Below are 22,542 nucleotides of genomic sequence, written 5' to 3'. Positions count from 1 at the left end.
ACGCCTGATGCCAAGGAGAGGCCACGCTTGCCTCTCTGGGAAGCAGGTGTCATTAAACATTTTCTTTGGACTGAATGGTGACACCATCTCCCTGATCAGGATTCAGGAGGCAGGTGTTGGTGACAGCTAGTGAAGGCATCTAATACCTTCCTGATCAGCTGCTGCAGGCGGGCAGCGCGGGGAGGAAATGACAGTCAGGCATTTCCAGCTCAGCTCAGGGCAGGATTCTCTCCGCCCTGCAACCCACTCTGTAGCCCTTTCCAGGAGGTCAGGGAGCACGTGCCTCTGTGCTTACTTGTCCTCCCCTTTTGCAAAGGGGGTTGGAAGAGAAATTACCATCAGGATACAATTTTAACAAATTGAGTGCAAGTTCATGACGGCCTAGAACTCCCACCCTCTGTAGCTCCTCCCTGACCGCCACCTGCATTTTATCATCACGGTCACCGCCGTCACACCACCTGCACCTCACCAGCAGCACTAGCCTGGCTGTGATACTTTTCATAATAATAACAGTCAAAGGTGCCTAGGATTATGACTGCCCCTATTAGGTGGTTCAGCCAGGATCATGAGGGGCCAGATGGTGACAGAGAAAAGGTAAAAGCATGAGAATGAGGGCTGTGCATTCTTGACGACAGCCAAGACGTGAGAGCAACCCAAGTGTCCAACTGAAGAATGGATAAAGAAGGTGTGATAAGGAATATTACTCAGCCATAAAAAAGAATGAAATATTGCTATTTGCAGCAACCTGGGTGGACTTGGAGATTACCATATTAAGTGAAGTCAGTCAGATGGAGAAGGACAAATATTATATGATGTCACAGATATGTGGAATCTAAAAAAAAAAAATACAGATGCATCTGTATACAAAACAGAAATAGACTTACCAAGAAAACAAACTTATGGCTACCAAAGAAGAAAGAAAAGAGGGATAAATTAAGAGTACAAGATTAACAGGTTGAGACTACTACACATAAAATAGATAAGCGAGAAGGATTTACTGCAGAGCCCAGGAACTATATTGAATAGCCTGTAATAGCCTATAATGGAAAAGAATGTGAAATGTACATATATGTGTGTACGTGTGTGTGTGTGTGTGTAAAACAATCACTTTGCTGTACACTTGAAACCAATACACTACTGGAGGTCAACTATACTTCAATAAAACAAACAAACAAACAAAAGACAAGGGCTGGGACGTCAGAGCAGTGAGCAGCTGCTCCTGGGCTTCGCCCCAGCCTCTTCCCTGTCCCAGGGCAGGGAGCAGTCTGTCCTCTCCCCGCTCTCCCTTCCAACGAGTGGGTCCTTTAAAGTAGGATCAAGGCCGACACGGAAGGAGACTGGAAGTTGACCCCAACCCACTTCTCTGTTTTTAAATGAAGAAACTGAAGCCCACGAAGAGGACCCCAGCTCGACTCAGGCGCCCCAGCTCGACTCAGGGACAGGCTGCCCTCAGAACCCTGACCTTGCGACCAGAGGTCTAACGCTTCCTCTGCTGTCGGCGAAAGGGTTCGGGGAGTCAGTTATGTTCTGCCTCGAGGCTGCCCTGTTTCCGGCGAAAAAGGTGCCTTCTGACCGTGGTGGTCCCAGGATGGGCAGAAGTGAGCCTGGCACTGGGCCTGGAGGGGAGGTGGCGTGCAGGGCAGATTCAAGGTGGCACAGGATGATGGGGGAGGAGAGTGACAAGGACGCCAGGAGGGCCCGATTCCGTGTCAGGAAAACGACTTCCCCAGGCCCCGGCCGGCCCAGGCCGTCACCTCACACACGAATGGCACCCATGCTGTGACTCGGGGGATAGGGGGTCCCCGACCAGATCCCTCTGGGTTGTGGACAACCTCGCAGACAGGTCAGGTGTAAGGTAAGCTCAGCAGCCTCTTTTTCGCAAAGAGTTAGAAACGCAGCGGAAGGCCGAGAGTGAGACCTCAAGGGGACAATTCTGTCCAGAGAGGCTCCCTGGAGCGCAGAGCCAAGGAGATGAGGGAATTTTCTGACATGGAATTTTCCTGACAGCTGTTTAGGAATATGTCTACCCAGGGGCAGGAGATTGGTCCAATGACCCGAGGAGGCTGCCTTTGGTGTCAGATGTTTATGAATTAAACTCTATGAGCACAGGGAACTAGAGTCAAGATCCCGTGATAAACCATCACGGAAAAGCCATGTGGAATCTAAAAAAAAAATACAGATGCATCAGAGTTCCCGGCATGGCTCAGAGAAAATGAATCTCACTAGCATCCACGAGGACACAGATTCAATCCCTGGCCTCACTCCGTGGGTTAAAGACCCGGCGTTGCCATGAGCTGTTGTGTAGGTTGCAGACACGGCTCGGATCCAGCGTTGCTGTGACTGTAGCGTAGGCCGGCGGCGGCGACAGCTCTGATTCGAGCCCTTGCCTGGGAACCTCCATATGCTGTGGGTACGGCCGTAAAAAAAAACTGAAAAGAATATGCAGAATAACATATATATATATTCTTTATATATATATTCTTATATATATATACTTATTCTTATATATATTCTACACAGCAAAATAATTTTGCTGTGCAGCAGAAATTAACACAACATTGTAAATCCACTATACTTCAATAAAATTTTAAAAATAAAATTTTAAAAAGTCTATGCGATTCTGGGGCCTCGGCTCGTCCCCTGCGTGTGGAATGAGCCCGAAGGACCGTCCCCGTGAACCTGGCACGTCTGTAATGCAAACATTCCCAGGGGCATGCCGTCTAACCGCGGCCTCGGAGGCGCTCCAGGCAGGTTGGGCAGCTCAAGGTGAGCGGAGGGTGAGCTCAGAGGCCGGGGTAATGCCCGCAGCTGAAAGGCCTCAATTAGAGTGAAAGGAGTTATCTGGTATTTAAATAATTATTAGATGGAAGGAATAATCATGGGTTTGAGCTGATTTTTTTCCCCACTGTCACCCTGATGGCGCCTATAATATTATTATTCAAATGCCCATGATGCTCATTGAGAAGAGACCGGGAGGGAGCAGAGAGAGTGGGGAGGGGGGCAGGGCGGGGGTGGGAGGGGGCCTCATTTAATCTCCATGTGACAGGGCTGCAGGAGGTATGATTAGTCTTTTTCTTATTTCAGCTGTCACTCAGGCACAGATACCAAGATTGTTATTAGCGTATTTTATGCACGCGGTTTAAAGGGAGAGGGGAGGGGCCGCGGGGAGAGGGAGAATTTCCTACAGAAAATAACGGGACCAAAGGACCAATTTAGATGTCACTGCTCTACCAGCTGCGTGTGCTTCATTAATCGAATGTCATTTTTTCCCCCAGACTCTGTGCTGTTATGTGGAGCTAAGTGGTGATACCTGGCCCTGGAGCCAGCAAGCAAGAAGGCAGGTGAGGGGAGGCCGGGAGGAAGCCGGCCCGCTGCCACCTGCCCTCTTGGCATCTTTACTGAGAAAGTGAAATCCGCGCCCTTCCTCCCTGCCGTGTGTGTCAAGGCAACTTTGTTTTTTTTGGCTGTGCCCATGGCAAGTGAAAGTTCCCAGACCAGGGATGGAACCCACACCACAGCAATGACAACCCCAGATCCTTAATGGCTAGGTCACCAGGGAGCTCCAGGGCAGCTTCTGAGAACACACAGTCACCTCCTCTCACTATGAGACGTGAGAGCCCTTATTTGCCTTTATTTACATTTTTTTTTCCACAAGTGGCTAAATCAGATCCAATCTCCAATAACCAAGAAGTGAGGGAAGGGAATTCGGGGAGGCCCTGACACAGATCAGCAGGAAGGGAAGAACCCATATTCCAGGCGGTGAGGCCACGAGGGGGCCTCTTACCAGAGCTCCTGTGGCTCCCGGCTTTGGCGGAGGGAGGGAGCAGGGCCCTTGAAGCCCTTGGGAGGGATGGATTTTCAGCCTCTCAGATGGCGTTGGGCCAGGAGACATCAAGAGCTGGGTTGTGATGCGAAAGAAAGGCAGGATAGCAGGGGTACCCCTTCCAGGGTGCACCCCCCAAATTCACATGCTGAAGCCTCAACCCCCAGTGCCTCAGAAAATGACTGTATTTGGAGACAGGGTCTTTACAGAGGTAATTAAATTAAAATGGGGTAATTAGGATGGGCCCGAATCCAAACGCATCAGGGTCCTTATAAAAAGGGGACATTGGGACACAGAGGCAGGTAGGCACAGAAGGAAGACAGGTGAAGAGACACAGGGAGAGGAGGGCCATCTGGAAGCCAAGGAGAGGAGCCCAGGCCAGCCTCTTCCTTCGCAACCACAAGAAGGAGCCAACCCTGCCCGCACCATGACCTCTGGCCTCTGGAACTGGGCAACAATCAGCTTCTGCTGGTCCAGCCACCCGGCTGGTGGGGTTGGTGGACTGGAGTGGCAGCCGCCCTGGCAAAGGACTGTGGCTGCCAGGAGAGGTGCACTCACCCATTTGGCCTCGGAACAGCTACCTTCAGGACAAGGGCGTGTGCACGTGTGCAAGCACGCGTGTTTGTGGCGGCGGGGGGGTGGGGTGCATGGATGCCGTCGAGGGGCCAACACACTATGAGATGGAAATCTGTTAACCTCTCTGGGAGAACCGAAGACAGCAGGACACGCATCCCCGTGCACCCGGCAAGGGGCCGGAGAGGCACCTGCCCTGCCTCCCCAGCTGGGGCCCCGTGGGGTTGGACGTGGGATTTGCCCCTCGCTCACCTCTCGGGCTGGTCCTGCAGAGAGTGTTCCTATCCGCTTCCCTTCTGCTGCCCTCTTCCGCTCCTACCCAGAAGAGCCCGTGTGTCCCTTGCCAGACCCCAAGGACAGCAGGGGACAGCTTGTGCCTCCAGGGAGCCATCTATCTCCCCTCCGTTCCCCCTCCCCCAGCTCTGTCCTGGGACCAGGCACTCCAGGGAGGGTGTGCTGTCAGGGCTCCCCCAGGGCCTTAGCCAAACACCCAGTGTTTGCGCTGTCTTCTCACAGGCTGTAAAAGTTTGGAGTTGTCCCCCTGAGTTATGAAGGGTTCCAAGACAGGCGCTCACTGGATGGGTGGCTGAGGGAGGGGCCGGGCTCCTTTCTGGGGGCTGTCTGGGCCGGCCTGGGCAAGTCCAAACACGATTCATTCCCGGGCCCGGGGCAGGGAGATACCCGGCCTGACCCTGCAGACCCGCCCCATATGTCATGGGCTGTCAGAGAGCTCCCAGAATTCCCTTTATTATCTAAAGGTCGCCACCCGGGCAGCGCCGAGCCGGCCCAGGGTATAAACTAAACTACAAGAGCAATCAATTTCAAGCAGCTGCCAGCCTGCCACCCCCGCCCCCACCCCTTCCTCGGGGCTCTGCCCTCTTCAACCCCCTCTGGGGGATGGCCAGGGAGGACCGATGCCTTGCCACGGTCACCTCACCCCTGGGGCCGAGAGAATGTCTGCGAATGAGCAGGACTGTGAGGCGGGGGGCCCTGGGAGCATGCGTGCCCTCTGCGCTATGGGGCACCTGGAAAGGTCACCCCAGTGCTCCCCAACACTGCTGGACCCTGCTACACGATCCTGGCTGGGGAGATACTCTGCTGGTAAGCATTGCGGGATTACGGCAGGAAGAGGGATTCTCAGGCTCCCCTCCAAAGCCTGGCAAAGGAAGACAGGCAGGATATGCCTTTGCTACGTCAGGTCCAAATTCAGGTTAGGAGACTTCATACCATAAGGTCCGTGAGTAGCTAATGACAGCAATTATCATTTCTTTTCTGGGACAAAAATAATAAAGAGGAGCGGCTCTCATTATTATTATTTATTAACCACCTGCTATGTGGCTGTGGGTACATGCGATGGGTAATTTAGTGATTACATTGCAAGCTGGGTGTTATTCTCCCCATTTCGCAGATGAAACACCGGAATCTCCAGAAGGGAGAGTGACCAGCACCACGAGGCTAAGAAGAAGCCCCACTTTCTGGTGCCCATGCTGCCCCTGCTCTTCCACATCGCCTCGAGGTTTAGAATTTATTTTTCAACCAAGCCCTCTTGGCGCCAGTCTGAGAAGACTCATGAGCATGTTAAGGAAGCTTTGGCAAGCACTTCACTCTAAAGGTCAAAACTTGAGGCTCTCCTTTTATTAGGGAGACGGAGCCGGGCTGGGGGCGGGGGTGGCAAGGGCTGAGGTATCCGTTACAAGGTGGAGTCCGGGGGTGTTTTGTGGCAAGAGGTTTGCTGGCTGGCAGTCACCTTTCAGGAAAATTCCAAGTGATCCATCTTTCCAAGGAGCCTGCAAGTGTCTCTCCTGCCTCCTCACCATCCTTCCCGCATCAGGATGAGCCAGGGACTCGGGTAGAGACGGGGAACGGGAGCAGGACACAGGGTAGAAAGTGCCCGACTGGGAGATTAAATACATTAAAGTTACTCCGAATGATGGCATATTATGCTGCCAGGAACTGCAATGTCTTCAAAGAATGGCGACGTGGCTCCAGGTCTCGGCAGAGGCGGGATGGGGGGAGAGGGGAAGGCGGACAAAGAGAGGAGAGAGTGAAAAACTAAACCCCAGACCTTCATCTCAGCTCTCAGGCTGCGGACAAGAATCCTAACAGCCCTCAGGAGTCCCCAGGGTGAGAGCACTCCCTGTCTCTCTCGCAGAGCTTCCTGTCCTTCTGCCCCCTGGTGGCCACTCTGGGGCCATAGCTCAGGGGACAAGGTGTGCACCCCATTGCTGCTGCCTAGTCCTCACATCGGGGAAAGTGGCCATTAGTGCCAGATCAACGTGCAGTTTTCAGTCTGTGGACAGAAGAAGGGATAAAGAAGATGTGATACACACACACACACACACACACACACACACACACACACCCACACAGGAATATTACTCGGCCATAAAAAAAGAATGAAATAATGTCACTTGCAGCAACATAGTGGACCTAGAGATTAGCATAATGAGTGAAGTAAGCCAGACAAAGACAACTTTCCTATGATATCACTTATATGTGGAAATCTAATACAAATGATACAAGAGACCTTATGTATCCAACAGAAACAAACGCATAGATTTCAAAACCGATCTCATGGTTACCGTATGTGAAACTGTGGTGGGGAGGGAGGAATTAGGAGAATGGGCATAATATAGACACACTATTGTATAGAAGAGACAACTCACAGGAACCTATAACACAGGGAAGTCTATTCAATTGCTCATCATAATATGGACGGGAAAAAAAGAATGGATATATGTATGACGGATTCGCTTTGCTATACACCTGAAACTTACTCAATATCATAAGTCAACTATCCTCCAACACAATTTTTTTTTCAAAGGGTGCATTTTTAAACACCATCTGATTCCAGACGTCAAGGTTCCCCAAAGTTCAAAAGAGAGCTCCTCTTTACCAGCAAGCCTGGGGTTGCCTCCCTGCAAATGTGCACGTGAGACAGTCAGGGTCACCACCCAGGCCTTCCACTGTGATGGACCCAGCAAAGACCGCTGGCAGCTAAGACTCGACCGTGGGTTTCCTGTACGGTGTGCCTTGTGCGGCTTGATTTCTGGTGCATCAGAAGTCTGACTCAGACCAACGTGGCCAGGCTTATGGCCAAAGGCGGATATTCCACCTACAGAAATGCCTTTCTTGGCTCCCCGCTGTTGTTGTCTGGACAGACTCAGGACTGCTAAGTGCCCCAGTTCAAGCCCTCCCAAGCGGGATCTTCTTTCTCTGGCCTCCCTTTCGACGTCTTCCAGAGTGACGCCACTCCCGACAAGCTGGTTCATTTGCTGAATCCCGAAATCCTGGCGCAGTTTAATCTCTGTGGTCCCCTTGCCCTGCAAGGCTCAATTCCAGAATCTTCTTGGCCTATCCAAACCTTGTCCACCCTTCAAAAATCTCAGGAAGCCTCTAGGCCCTCCCTGCCCCCAACCACCCACCTCCCCTCTAAAGTCAGTTAGAAAGGGCTGTTTCTAACACGCACCGCCCTGCAGCGTGGCCCTCTTTTTATGTGTGTATGTTCTATCTCCCACTGAACTAGCGGCTCTGGGAGGCCGTCTCTAGCATCCTGATGCACTCAGGGTAGATCATATGCTTTCCTCATGTGCCAGGCAGGCTGCCCTGGGCCATGACCTGAACGAACACACTTGGCTCAATGACTTGTCCTACCTGATCTTTGGGAGCTGGTGAGGAAGGGAGTAAACCACTTGGGAGGGATCCTGGCTGTTGTTCATCTTAAAGCACAGTGGGTGAAGAGCAAACGGCATGGGCGAGGCGGAGAAGGTGGGAGAAGGATGGAGAAGAGCAGGGAGATGCCAGCTCTCTGGAAGGATGCCCAGTGCAGACAGGGCTGGTGCAGGAAAAGTCTTGGCAAGAGAGCTCTCAAGTCATGAATCACACACTATCATTGATCACATAAAAGCATATACTAATAAATGGCCAACTGACAACACGAAGAGCCGAGTGGGCGGGTCGAGACCCCCCCCCAGGAAGGGTTCGGAGTGGGGCTCCTCCATGAGGAGGCCACACTCACTGGGACACGTGTGGCCTGGAGGCAGGTGCAGAGGAAAGGGGATGGGCTTTGGAGGCAGATCTAGGGGAGAGTCTGGCTTTACCGCTTACTGGTTCAGTGACCTTGACTGTGATATTTAACCTTCTGGAGTCTCAGTTTCCTCAACTATAAAAGGACACCTCCCAGGGTTGTGGTAGAATGAATGCGAAACGGATGTGGAAGTGTTTTGTAAACGCTACTGTTTTGAATAAACACCACTTACTCTCGGTTCTGTTTTTGGAGAAACACTGCCAGAGGGCATCCTCTCCTCGGCAACAATGGCCAACCTAGATGGTGGCGACAGCAAGCGAGGCTCTGTTTCAGCCAGGTGATGGGGTGGTTCTTGTGCGTGGAGCTTGGGGACCCAGCTCCCAGCTCCCCAGACCCTGGCTTCTAAGAAGGAACTGGGGGCTGCTGGTCCCTCATAGCCCTTCTCCCAGTCGGCCCACCCCCACATTGCCCCACCATGATCCTGAGAGTGATTTAAGGACCACTTTTGCTACTCTGGCTAGTGGGAGGAGGAGGAGATGCTGAGAACTGCTGATCCAGGCTGAGCTCCACGTGTAGGGGGGGCTCTCGCCATACTGGGTATGGTCAGCACATGGCATGAAACTGCCCACCCTCATCTCCCCTGACTCTCTTCTCTCTGGGGCTTTTCTGGAGGAACAGCCAGCCTTGGAATAAAAAGCTGTAACTCCTTTTTAGGAGGAAGCCTCTTAAGCAGCCTGTGTCCCCACCCTGTATCTTTCCACCTTCAGTTTCTATTATTTTTCTCTCTTTGTCTGAGACTCGGAGCTCTTGCGGAAAAGATCCCGAGCTGTCAAACAGCGTCTCTTAAGTAACAGGCACATTCACACGCATGCACACGGAGCAAGGAAACGGCGGCGGTTCTGGATAAAAGGGACACGTGGAGCCTGCGGGGCGGCTGGCGCTTCGGCAGAGGTCCCTCCACACCTGGGGCTGGTCTGAGCCCAAACTCACATGCATGGGCCTGGAGGACCCTGAGCCCCCGGGGCGAGGAGGGGAGAAGGGCCTATTCGAGGCTCTTGTGGCCCTGCAGAGAGGGAAAGTGACGGGCAGGATTATCAGGGAGGCTGACACAGGGAGAAGAATGGGCTGGAGGGGGAGGGAGACGCAGGCCAGTGCTGCGTGGGGCCACCTGGGGGGAGAAGAGGAGACTTTCAGAGTGAGGATCTGGCCCCGATGATGAATGGGGTGTGAGCGAGGAGCCTGGAAAAGGGTAAAGCAGCCAGGAGGAAAGCAGGAGGGAGGGAGGCGGGAGGAGAAAGAATGTGGAGGTCAAAGAGCAAAGAAAAAGCTCCTGGAGTGATTGATTCAAGATCCCACATGCTGCGCAGCCTGGCCGGTGCCTGGGGCCCTGGGACCAGCGGGCCCCCGCCTCCCTCCGCGGCCCCGCCCACGTAGAGGCAGTGGGCATCCCGAAGACCCACGCCCTGCCCCCTGGAAAACCTTCCCTCTGATGTTCCGTCCTGCGTCTCCAAGGGACCTGGCTGTGGTGTAAACTAGCCTTTGTGCAGCCATCTCATGGTTGACGCAGAAGAATTCCTTGTGCGGTGTCGCTTGAACGCCCCCTTCCTGAGCCTGCGAGGGGGGACAGCGTCAGCATCACCCCTTCCTAGGTGAGAAGACTTAGGTCGACTTGAGGTAAACTTTTTTTTTTTCTTTTTTAGGACCACATCCACGGCATATGGAAGTTCCCAGACTAGGGGTCTCATCGGAAGCACAGCCCCAGCCTACCCCACACCACGGCAACGCGGGATCCGAGCCGCATGTGCGACCTACACGACCGGCAACGACAGATCCCCGACCCACTGAGCCAGGCCAGGTACCGAACCCACGTCCTCATGGATGCTAGTCGGCTTTGTTACCTCTGGGCCACAACGGCAACCCGAGGGGAATGATTTTGGCGAGCGTATCTGACATGGAAGTGGGCCTTGCATGGGGGCTCCTGGAGTTACAGGTGTCCCCTGCTGCTCTGCTGCCACCAGTGATATCACGGGACAGACCACTTACTCCGGAGGTCTCTACACTCTCCCTGCAGGCAGGCCAGGCTCTGACCATACGCGGGACATGCTGTCACACTCTTTCAGAACGGCAGTGCCGTGCAAGGAGCTCGACTCGGGCTTGAGTTCTTGGGAAGATGCCATGAGAGAGGAAGGGGACTGCCTGGAAGCTTGTGGCCCTCCAACAAATGCCACTTGGCTCCTGCCCAGCCCTGGGGAGGGGCTGAAGACTGGAGCAGGCCCAAGGGCTGGCACAGGTGGTGGCAGATGGAAGGAGTCCAGAGGCCGGGCTTTGTAGGGAGTAAGGCTGGGGTGCTAAAGTCCCCTTTGCACCCAACCTGCTCTTATCTATGGGGCAGAAAACTGCTTGGGATTCTCCTTCCAAAGACCCTGCTGAGGTCCTGCAGCTGGCCCCAGGGCGCAGGCAGCTCCTCCTCACCTCCGACTTGCCCTCCCCACCTCCTCCCCGCTCTCTCCTCTGGCTCTGCAGTGCTCGGCGAGTCCCAACCCTGGCAGATCACTGATTAATTCAGGGCTGTTTAATAACCCTTCTATTTCGATGAAACAAGCTGTCTCGTTTTCTTTATTTTTAACACCGACTTTCGTTTCTTTGCTAAGCATCTTACTGTCATTTAAATTTCTCTGTCTCCAACCAAGCTGATAATAGACTGGAGTGAGCAGCTGCTTCCGTCCTGTTTATGACAATGATTAGAAGTTAGAGCTGTGCAGGCGGAGAGCTGACCAAGTCTCGGTTCACACGGGTCTGCCCCTCCTTGTAGACAGAGTGCTCGTTTTAATGTGATCAGGACAATCCTGGCCCCAGGGGAGGCCAGGGGCTTACCCCAACCCAGCCTTCTTGGCACCATGCTCTGAGGGGAGTCCTAGGGGTGACGGTGTGAGAACAGCTCTCTTTGCTGGGGAATTAGGCTGGCAGCAGCTGGGTGGGTCATTCTCACAGCCCTGACACTCAGCTTCACTTCTCAGCAGGGCCTTTTCTTCCACCGAATTCCTCTTGAGACCTGGTCGTCATCCTCCCATCTTTGCTTGAATGCCCTAAATGATGGAGAGCTCATTCCCTTTCTAGATGCTGTCCTGCAGGTTGCATGGCTCTGGCTTTCTCTTGACTCCTGTGCCCCTGCCATACTTACACTCGTATGGGCATCACTTGGGTGCCTCCCCTGTCCCCTTGCCACACCGTAAGATCCTCAAGAGCCAGGATGGCCACTTGCCTCCTTCCCATAATACTTGGCACGCAGTAGATAGTCAATAAACCTTTGTTCTAGGCAAATGATGTTGTGCCAACTTCAGTTTCCCTGCAGGTAATGTCCCTGTCTTCTGCCTCTGCAGGCTCCCGCTGAAGTGTCCTGTTTGTCTCCCCCGGACCAGTGTGCAGCCTCTGCCTGTCCTCAGGCCAGAAATGGCAGCCTCCTCGGGAGCCTGGGCCCTACTTTTCTGCCCAGGCCTGGAGTGACTGCACAGCTGATGGAAACCTTAGCCAAAGACGCCGGGGGCCTGCGGCGGAAGCCAATCAGGTGGCCTGGACCAGGTCCTCTGGATCCCAGTTCCGCCTCCTGTGGCCTCTGGGTGGACTGGGCAGCCTGAGAAAGCTGGCAGGTGCACGGCGGGCAACCCTCGCTGGCCCTCACTCCCGCCTCCCAATCCGGCAGACTCGCAGCCAGCACAGGCTGCAGGCAGCTGCGCGGGTCATTGTCTCACCCTCTCAAGTGGTGAATGCTGAGTCTATAGAGACCGCCACACAAACAGTGCCCACACCGCCCCCAGGGAGGGAGGGGCGGCTGGGCCTTGCCAGGGCCATTGACTCTGCAAAGAGCAAGGCCTGCTGTGGATGGAGGAAAGCTGCTTGGAGCCATTTAAGGGAGGGGGGCCTTTCTACACCCAGTGCCCAGTGCCATGGAGAGGCATCAGGGTGTCGTAGGGCTGGAGGACTGGCAGAGCAGGGGAGAGGCCCGCTCCTGGGGACTCCTGCTCCAGCCTAGGGAGAGAGGTGGGGTGGGGCTGGGCCCAGGGCTGGAGAACAGCAGACTGGAAAGAGAAGGCGGCTATGCGGGCAGATGGGGAGTGTGCTGGCGGGCTGGGGCACGCGGGCTCCTCATGAGGCCACAGCGTGACGGGTCCCTCAGGGTGCAGCACAGGGCGATCCACTTTCCCAGGCTGGGTTCTGCTCCCACATCTCTTATGTGGGCCTGGTAAAAGCTGCTGTTTCCAAAGGCTCGGAAACATTTCTCAAGCAGTCTCCATAGAATACCTACCCTTTTGCAATTCAAACTGTTTCCTTAATAATATTCTGGAAAGGACAATCAGAGCGCCAGGCCACACTCACTTGCCAGAGGCGGCTCTCGGACCGTGCGGTCAGAGGCACAGGGCTTCTTCCTCGCACAGGCACCTTCCCATGCTCTGCACTTCCAGCAAGGGACAAGCCTCTCGTGCCACATCTGGGAGAGCCATGGGGAGCTTCCTGTGCGAGCGGAGCACAGCTGAGAGGTCTCCCTAGACATCTTGCTCTGAGAAGCCCAGGGATCAGCGCCGCCAAGGACCTCCCCCTGGAGCCCCAGGGTCCAGCACGGGCTCTGGGCCCCAGCTTCTGCGGGTGCTCCTCGTGCTGCACCCGTCCCACATTCACATCCATGCTCCCAGGAGCTCTCTCTGCGGGGAGATGTAAGCTGGTTGCAGACAGGCTGCTGGGGGCCCATGAGCTCTACCCCGGGCCCTGCCGGGAGAGGCTGATTCCCGGAAAAGTGCTGACTTACTAGTTCTCTGACAGTATCCTTCGTCTCTCCTCTTAGCCCTGAAGGCATCAAAGCCCCAAAGGGAGCACATTCAGAATCTGAAGTCTAGCCCCACTGGCTGGTGCTAACCCCAAGCCACACATGTGGCGCCAGTGCCAGGATGGCCACTGGTTTCCCTGTCCGCTTCCAGCCTCCACTGGGTCTCCAGCCCTTCATCTATTCTTACATATAAAAACCTTCAGCACACAGATTTTTTTTTTTAATGAAATCTTATTTTTCTTAGAAAATGCCAAACAAATTCCGAGAGAGAGGCAGAGACAGAGAGAGGAGCAAAACGTTCCTAGCTTGGCTCTCTTCCTGCTCTCAATTTTAGAATCATTTTGCACGTTTGCAACAACTGTCATTTTTCCAGCCCCCTAAGACCATCTTCCCATGCCTGGTTCCAGAAACGAGGCAAGCGAGGGCACTCGGGGAGTCACGAGAAGCACTGATCCCCACTGGGCAGAGGAAGAAACGAAGGTGCTGGGACAGGGCAGGAGACCACTCTCCCAGAGTGTCCTTGGGTCCCCCTCGTCCCCCGCTCCTGGGCCCGGGAGCAAAGGAGGGATGAGCTCTGATCGACAGGTGGGAAACCATTGGGAAGAAGGAAGAGCTGGAAGTGCGAAGGAAGGTCCTTTGTCCCCAGGTGTGAGGACCCTAACCTGACACCAGCCTCTTCCTGACCATCTGTTCTGTGTCCCCCTGGTCAGATGGACGGAGCCTCCTGTAGGATGGCGCCAGGTGTGACTTCCCAACTTCACAAGCAGTTCAGATGGTTTGTCTTCTAAGTCTCTCACAGCTGGGTGCTCGGGGCCCAGAACCCGAAGGGCTTCACACCCTGCAGGGGGGCACTTAGCGTGGGGCAGGGGGGGACTCAGCGTGGGGCATTAGACGTGAATTCTGTTAATTTCCGGATAAAGCTCAGGGCATGGGTGCCGAGCAGAAGTCCTGGCGGTGTGGATTTTAATTTCGCAGAGAGTCAAGGGGCTGGCGGGGAAGTTCTGGGGGGCTGGGCGGGATCGTGACACCCTGACTGCCTGGCTCCTGGAAAGCATCACCGCCTGCCAGCGTGGAGCGGGGCCACGTGGGGCTGCCTGGCCCAGAGGCTCTCGGGTCCAGGCCCGCGGGCGAAGCCTGGTCCTCCTGTCTGTCCTCCCGGGGAGAGGACCCAAGTCTCCTCTCCCTCAGGTGTCTTTGTAGCTCAGGAGAAAACAAATGGGAGCCCAGGAAGCAGCCCGGGGTGGGGTGGGGGTCAGAGGCCAGTGATATTTACCAGGCCCGGCTGAGGCCTTTCGCTTTCACAAAGCAGGAAACCACTTCAAAGGAGGCAAGATGCCCTCATCAGTTGTATCTGCCCACTGGTGCCTCTACAGGACAGCCAGTCCTTTCTCACTCACCCCTTCCGCGGCTCCCGAACCTTCCACCCGCTGCCTCCTTCTCAGGGAGGTGCCCTTGACCTGTTCGTGCTTTCAGAGCAATCACAAGGACACATGCCACCCCTGACCTTTCGAGCCAGCGTGGCCCTGGATCTCCCTCGTTTCCTCTGAGAGTCAGTCACCCACCTCCGGTGGGCGTGGGGGAGCCCCCGGGGTTACACTGCCTCATCTGAAGCCCCCTGCCCCAAGCAGAACAGAAAGCAGAAACCGAGGCTTGGAGAAGGCCCTGGAGCCTAGAGAGTACTAGGGGTCCTTAGCATTGGGGGGTGACTGCTTCTCTTCAGGAACACAGACACACACACACACACACACACACACACTTCACAAAGGCACAGACTTTTCAATGGTTTCAAAAGCCTCTGAAAGCCCCTAGCTCTGTCTGCCCAGTGCAGGGTCTTCCTTGCCCCAAATCTGATGTGAACATTCCAAGGTGCAAGCCGAACCCGACCTTCCATCACGGGAGCAGAGACAGTTTTTAAGTCGAGGTGAAATTCCACCCCCTTCCAACTTTCCTCCATTGATCTTCTTCTGCCTTCTCTGAGGACAGAACCCTGAAAAGAGAGTGCTTCCCCAGGTAGGAGGCATATGGAGGAGAAGGCCCGTGGCCCGAGGCTCCCCTGCTCAGCCAGGGTGAAGAGGAAAAGCCTACTATTTTTCCCTCACGTCTGCTCCCTTTAAAGGGTTCCTTCAGATGAAAGTGGGTGCACTCCCTGCAGGATTCCGGACACCTCCATGTGAATACAGATGAGTAATAGTGCTTCCTGATGAACCCCAGTGGCGTCCACACAGCCGGCTCCAGGGGACCGAAGGGAAGGCAATTTCCATGGAACACGCTGTGAAAGCCCTGGGGAGGGTGTGACTTGGAGACCTGGCTCTAGGGTGTTGGCGGAGGGAAACACCTCCGGTGGTGCCAGTTGAAAATCCGGGGAGGAAAAAACTGCTCAGCGGTCGTTCTGAGAGGAAGAGCACTGGGAGGGCAGCGCTCAGTCCTTCTCGACGGGGACCTGTGGCCTTCTCAGGCACCTGAATCTCTCCCCTGGAAACCTACACCCTCCATGGGCTACAGCCAAAGCTTCCAGGAGCTTCTCTGCCGGTGTGTCCTGTGACCCACCGTTAACCGCATTCTGCCTTAAAGTTCTGTGAGGGGCGGTGGCTTACAGAATTCTCCCTCCCCTTAGGCGCTGTAAGGACCTCGAAGGTAGGATCTGCTGCTACCTTTCCCTCCTGGACTAAGTGCCACACAGCCCTAGCCCTGGGTAAGCGACCGATTTCTATTCGGTTAGACCGAAGTGGCTTCTGCTTCCGGGTCTCCCTCTTTTTGTTCAGCACAGGAGCAGTGATTCCGCGGGCAGGAGGGAAGGTGGAGGAGCTGTTTCGTTGCCCTTCACCCCTTTCTTCCATCCCTCCCCACCCAGGTGAGAAACTGCGGTGGGAAGGGAGGCTCCCAAATACCCAGAGAGAGAGAGGCTGGGGGTTTAACCCCCAGATGGCAGAGGGGGGCCGTGAAGGGGCCCCCGTCAGAGGCTCCTCCTTCCTCGCAAAGCTTCAGAGAGAACACGTGTTGGTTGGGCGGGTGGGGGCCGCAGAGGAGAGGGGTTCACGCATCGGCTACTCACTCTCAGCCCCGGGAGCCCTCCCCCTCTTCCTTCTCAAAGACAAGATGAACTTTGCAAAGGCAAGCTCAGTGCCTTTTATCTCTCATACGGAAAGTAATTTTAGCCCAGGAGAAGCAGGATTAGACTTTCAGAACATGATACATTTATCTCGTTTGTCTTTTTTCTTGTCTCGCTCCTCCCGCCCCTCTCCCTGTGACCCCAGGTAAACTGGAGTCAACGGGAAGCCGAGAGGAGCCCTCAGAGGCTGGGATGGAAACGAAGAGATGCTTCTTTCCGGCCCTCTGCCCATCCGCAAGCTTCCCTCGCTTCCCTACCCCGTCAGGCAGTTATCATCTCCCCGGAGAGGCCAAGCCTCCGGACTCTGTCCTCGGCCGAAAGGAAAGGGGGGATTATAATTCAGAAAAAGGCTCCCACAGAGAGGATGAAGACCAAGATGAAATCACGGGGACAACGAGACATGTGCTCCGTCCCTCGGGGCTCTTTTAACAAGTCTCCTCAGGAGCAGTTTGGCCGCCACCTGGGAGTGTCTTAAAAATCCGCATGTAGGGACCTGGGAGAAGGGAAGGCCCGTGAGCCCCCTCGGGGACGGGCCAAAACTCCTCTTGCTGCTAGAGAAAGGCCAGAGGCTCTCCGTGGGCCCGCCGGGGCCCTGGACTGTCTGCTCACTGGCAGTGCCCGTCCCCTCCTGCCTCCCACCCCAGAGGCATCCTGCCGGCCCGCAGGCCTCTGCCCAAGCTGCTCACCAGGCTGGGCCCCACCCCACAACACTGCAGGCACCCTTCCTGCTCCCCTGCAACCAGATGGGGCCCAGAGTCCCACTGGCAACAGGACCCTACAAGTGTGGTTTCTGCCTAGTGACAGCTGGGAGTTTCTAATATATCTTAACTATTTTTTTCTTCTCCTGGGGAAAAAGAAAAAGAAAAAAGGCACAAAAGCTACTGCTCAGGTCCAAGCCATGTTTTCAAGAGTGCCCTCTAGTGGAGAGAACCTGCTACTTCAGCTTCCCAACCCGCCCGGAGAGCCTCCCCTCAGGGCCAGGGCAACCTGAGGACGCGCCCCAGGCCCCGGCTCTTCCTCTCCATTTGCTCTCTGCCTCTGCTCTCAGCTCTTCCCGCCCCATTCACACTGTCAGCCTCCCTGAATTTGTCTTCTTTTCCTATCGCTCTGCCTCTCTGCGTCTATCTGTGGCTGTTTCCACATCTTGACTGGGGTCTTGCCACGTGCTCCTTGGCGTCTGCATCTTGGTCTGCATCTCTGGTCATCTGCTGGTCCCCCAGCCCCCCAAAAAAATCAGGGCTCCAAGTCTGATGAGCTAGATATGCCTTGACAAGACCTTGGATCAAATGGCCTATCTCAGAGGCCAAGGCAGGGACCCTCCTGCCAGCCCCACAGGGAGGAGAACTAGGGAAACCAGGGGTCCCCAAAGGGGAGGAAACTTTGGCAGAAATCCCCTCCCACCCCCACCCCCCAAGCAAGCTTGAGCCTCGTGGGGGGTGGGGTGGTGTGTGGGTCTGAAGCCCTCTAACCTGAGCTTGGAGCACCGGCTTTGGAATCCCGTGTGACCCCAGCTCGCCCCCTCCATCCACGGCCCCTGCCATCCTGCCTGCTTCCCCATCGGACACGCATGCCGTCAGGCAAACAGCTGGCAAAGCCTAGGTGAAGGGACAGCTGTCAGGGGTGGGAGGAGGGTGTGGGTGCCAGGGAGGGGGAGGGGAGGGAGGAGGGGGAGCCGGGACTGAGCCAGGCTAAGGCGGGAAGGGCAGGCACAGCGGGGGTGGGGGTGGGGGGCACAGGACACCTGCTGGTCCTCGGGTTTCCTAGCGATAGGCTTCTACCCAAGCAGGAGCAGGGCCAGGCCAGGCCAGGGGTTAATGGTTAACTGACTGTGGGAGCGGGCGCTTGGGCACAGTTGGGGCCGGGGGTGGGGGGGTGGCTTTCTTTCTGTCCTCCCCCTCTTCCTCCTCTCTCTTTACAGTCTCCACGACAAAGAACTTGCTCGCCTCTGTTTCTGCCCTTGAATTCCAGATGGAACACTAGAGGTTCCATATGCCCGAAGGCCAGGGGATGGGGCCCCAGAGAGCCTGAGGGCTAAGCTGGTAAGGGGGTGGTGACCTGTCCCTCCCATCCACCCCTCCCGCTCTGGGGACCAGCTGTTTGACCCCTGGGAAGAACTGCCTTTCTCTGTCTCCCCAGGGCTCACCTTTAGAAATGACCAGACAAGAAGGGGACGGACGCCCCATCCCTGTTGACTCTAATCAGGCATGAAATCTTTGCAACTAAGTGAAAAACTGTTTCCCATAAGGGGATCGGTTCCATTCATCACTGTTTGAACTGAGCATCTGGGAAGAGGAGAGACAGAATATTCACATATAATGGATTGATAACAGACTGCCCCTGGGTGGGGGGCGGGGGGGGGCAGGGTGTGCACACAGAGCTGTGAAACTGCTAGGGCACCTCAAAGCCTGCTTCTGCCAGTTTCCCCGTGGACAACCCTGAATTATTTGTAGTTAACAGACTGTAGGAACACAATGCTCCAGGCATTAGGACCAGAATGGGGGCGGGGGCTCGGCTTGGAGCGCCTCGCCTCTCCCTGTGCCCTGATGGACAGAGTGTCCTGGGCCCCAGTCTGCGTGTGTGGGGGGAGACAGCTGTGTGGCCGGGCAGGGAGACAGCTGGGGGAGGGGGGGGTTGTCGCTGCTGGAGAGAGAAACCGCTTCCCCCCACATCAAACCCCGTATCTCAGAGAGGCAGCCTTAGCAAAGGAGGCAGGAACAGAGACTATAAAACCCCCCAACAGTGACAACTCCAGCGCCATAAATAGTTCATGGTACCTGAACTGGCGAGTTTAGGCTGCTGCCAGCTGCTGCCTTGTATATTTAACTGTGTCACTGGTTTCCCCTCCGGCTCGTGGGCTTCCTCGTAACGTGCCCATGAACTAGACATGAGCAGCATCGCCAGGAGTCCTGGGAAATGGGAAAGGGGCCTGGGAGAGAAGGAGCTGTTCTTCCAGAGATTGCTTTTTCAGCTGCATTTTAAGTGCAGACTCCACCACAACAGACGCGAACGTGTACGTCCAACCGCACCTGCAGCTCTGGATGGTCAGGAGGTTGGAGGGGCAATGTCCCCTGGAACTTCGGGGACAGGGGCTCACTCTGAAAGGGGAGAGCCACCAACCTTGTAGTGACAGGTTTCTTTGGGGTGATGCACATGGGACACCACCGTTTACTCCTGGAAGGCCAACCAGCCCTCCCGCCCTGCTCCAGCCTATGAGGGATCCCAGTTCTTACATCCATTCCAACAGAAAGGCCAGAGGGGATCCCCTTGCCTGACTCGAGGTCCTGGGCTGAGGGGACCTTTCCAAACTCCACCATGTCCCATCCTGCTGCTCCTTGGCTGCAGCATCTCCACTGCACAGGGCTCCAAATGTCACTTCCATTTAATTGCAAGCCACTTTGCTCCATCCTAATGCAATTTGCCTGGGACAGTGAGGGAGCCGAGAGGGCAGCCTGCCCCGCCCTCCCTTTATGAACAGGTCCCCAAGAGGGTCAGCTGGAGGGCTGAGGGAGCACTGGCAGGGAGGGCAGGTCCCGGAGGAGGGAGGAGGGAGCGCTGGGATGAAGGCGGAGATGCCAGGTGGAAGAAGGGAAAAGCAACACAACCTCGCTGCTAGGGTGTCTTGACAGCCTCTTCTGAGTCTCCCTGGCTCACTACTTTCCTCCTGACCCCACCTCACCCCCAGGCCAAGGAGGGGAGATCACAGGTATTGAGTTCAAAAGGTGCCGGGCAGGTGGGGGGGGGGTCAGAGGAGAGGGCTGCCAGCAACTCCACAGCCTTTGAGGTGAATGCACGAAAGTTGTGTATTTCCATCAGGAATAGCTGAATTCCTCAGCCCCAGCTGTCTCTTCCAGGCCCGTGGCTCTGTGGAAGGCCCCAGAATCCAAAGCCTGCCCAGAGGGAAGCGTGAAGTTTCAAGGTCTGGGAAAGAAGCCCAGGAGGACAGGAGCCTGCTCTTGTGTGGGGAGGGGAGGCGGGAGCTCAGCCTGGCTCCTGCTCCCAGGAGGTCCAGCCCAGCCCAGATGCCCATCTCCATCTGCCGTGCCCGAACTTTGTCCACTGTGCTCAGCAAGGAAGGGCGTGAGTGGGTGCCCACATTCCTGCGGGTTCCTCCGAGCTGCTGGGCTCCCAAGCCAGGGCCTTAAAGGGGTCCTGTCTTCTGCCCCTTGCACATCCGCTCCTGGGATATGCAGTGGCATACGCCAGGCTCTTAGATCCCCACAGGAGACCCAGGCTGGCTTCCATGACCACTTCATGAGGCCCTTGTTTCTAGACGCAACTGACATGGAACCTCAAGTCTTCCCCCCCCCAAATCTCTACCCTTCTGAGCTGAGTTGAAGTGGGCAGCTCCTCCGGGGCAAGGGTCAGGCCGAACAGGTGGCTAGTTGTCAGGGACCTGGAACAGCATTTTCTCACAACTCTCTCTTTGGTCAGCCAGCCCATGACTACCATATGGATCCAGCGGACCTGTAGGATGGCTAAAAAGGGCTAGAATTTTCTAAGATCTCCATATCACTTGTGGGGTGGGGCAAGAAGAAGCCCAAGGAGGGAAAGAGTCTAAATGATTAATAAGGAGCTGCTGGGACCCTGGCTGAGCTCCTCCTTGGGCCCCCAGCCATCTCTGGAACCTCAAACCAGGGGATGGTGCAGATGGGGGCTTCACCAGAAGGAAGCGCAGAGGGGAGCCTCTGGAAGCTGCGCAAAGGGGACCTTCCCCGTGATTCCCAAGTCCCCGGCTCTGAAGGAACAGTCGGCGGCCTCCGGGGACTCCTGGACCAGCGTGAACGCCCCCATACCGAGCGCCGGCCACAGTGGCCCGGGCTCTCCCGCTCGTGCAGGGTCACCGAGACCCGCATCGGGCTGCAGCTCGTGGGACAGCCCCCCGCCCCCGGGGCCCCCCGAGGCCCCCGGGGCCGCAGGGTGCCGGCAGGTGCTCTGCCCGCCCGCAGCCCGGCGGGGAAGCGGGGCGCCCGCGGGGAAGCCCGGGCGGGAGGCGGCGGCGGCGGCGGCGGCGGCGAGTCCGCCCGCCCAGGCGCGCGCGCCGCGCTCCGGCCCGCGGAAAGTGGCCGACCCCGCGCGGGGACTCGCCCGCCGCGGCGGAGCCGGGGGCTCGGGGCCGAGACCCGCGGAGGCGGGCGCGCTTCGGGGGAGCGGGCGGAGGGCGCCGCGGACGCCGATCGCCCGGCCCCGGGCTCCGCTTACCCAGCTCGGCGACGTCGGTCTGTCCTTCCGTCCCCGGTGCGGCCGCTTTGGCCGCCGGCTGCCGAGGCCGGCGTGCGGTCCCTCTCGCCGCCAGCAGCTCCTGATCACAGAGACGACCAAACCCACATGGAGTCCAAATTCATTAATATCCACGTCAAGCCAGCAGCCACTTATCTGTATTCCTGAAGTGGCCCCTCGGTCTCCGGTCCGCGCGCCCCTCAGTCCTCTGCCGCCCCGCAGCAGCCCCACCGGGCGCTGTCGCCGGCTCGCTGGGGGAACCGGGAGGCGCCGAGGGGGCGTGGGGGGGTGGCTGGCGCTGTGTCTCCTTGGGAAGCAGCAAAGCCCCGGCCGTCTTCAGATTTTTCCAGCGCGACTTTCCGGGCTCCTCTGACATCAGCAATCGCGGCGCTTCCTTCCCTTCTCGCTCCCGGTCCGCTCACAGTCCCATTTCCTCCGGGAACCTGGCTCTCCGGATCTATTTCGAGGTTTGCTTCGCTCGCTCCGGCGCCCGCGTTCCCCACCGCTCCCGAGCTCGCGGGCTCTCTCTCCGGATCGCCTGACCTCCCGGCTGAAAAATTCCCAGCAACTGCGCTCCGCCGCCCTCCCGCTCCAGTCTGGCGCGGACGCCGCTCCGCCCGGCAGCTCAGGCTCCGGCGGCGGCGGCGGCGGCGGCGGCGGCGGCGGCGGCGGCGGCGGCGGCGGCGGCGGCAGCGGCGGTGGCGGCGGCAGAGCCCACAGCGCCGGCCTCCCTATATTACCATGCAGCTCATTATCATAGAGGCCGCGCGCGTTAACCCCTTCCTTGCCGGCCGCGCCTGCCCTGGCTGGGGCCGCGCCCGCCGCTGGCACCGCCCGCCGCAGCCAGCCCCCTGCCCCCACCCCGCCCGCCCGGACTTCCTCCTCCGCCAGCTGTCAACAAAGGAGAATGAGGCTGGGCATCGGGAGGCGGCCCCGCTGCTTTCCTGCGCCCGGCTCAGCCCGGATCCACCGGC

The 22,542-nt window shown here is 56.8% G+C and overlaps 1 protein-coding gene across 2 annotated transcripts in view; it reads right to left on the bottom strand.

The window, feature by feature from the left end:
- Nucleotides 1-22,217, bottom strand: part of PLXNA2 (plexin A2) — a 212,468-nt gene extending 190,251 nt beyond the window's left edge. For both annotated transcript variants that reach the window (XM_047754178.1, XM_047754179.1), the window contains exon 1: nt 21,551-22,217. The gene's annotated coding sequence lies outside the window, so the exon portion shown is untranslated. The remainder of the gene's footprint in view (nt 1-21,550) is intronic.
- Between the last annotated feature and the right edge of the window lie 325 nt (nt 22,218-22,542).

This window comes from Phacochoerus africanus, chromosome 11, assembly GCF_016906955.1.
Source record: "Phacochoerus africanus isolate WHEZ1 chromosome 11, ROS_Pafr_v1, whole genome shotgun sequence".
In the NCBI taxonomy this organism is placed as follows: Eukaryota; Metazoa; Chordata; class Mammalia; order Artiodactyla; family Suidae; genus Phacochoerus; species Phacochoerus africanus.
This window is presented reverse-complemented; position numbering and strand designations above follow the sequence as displayed.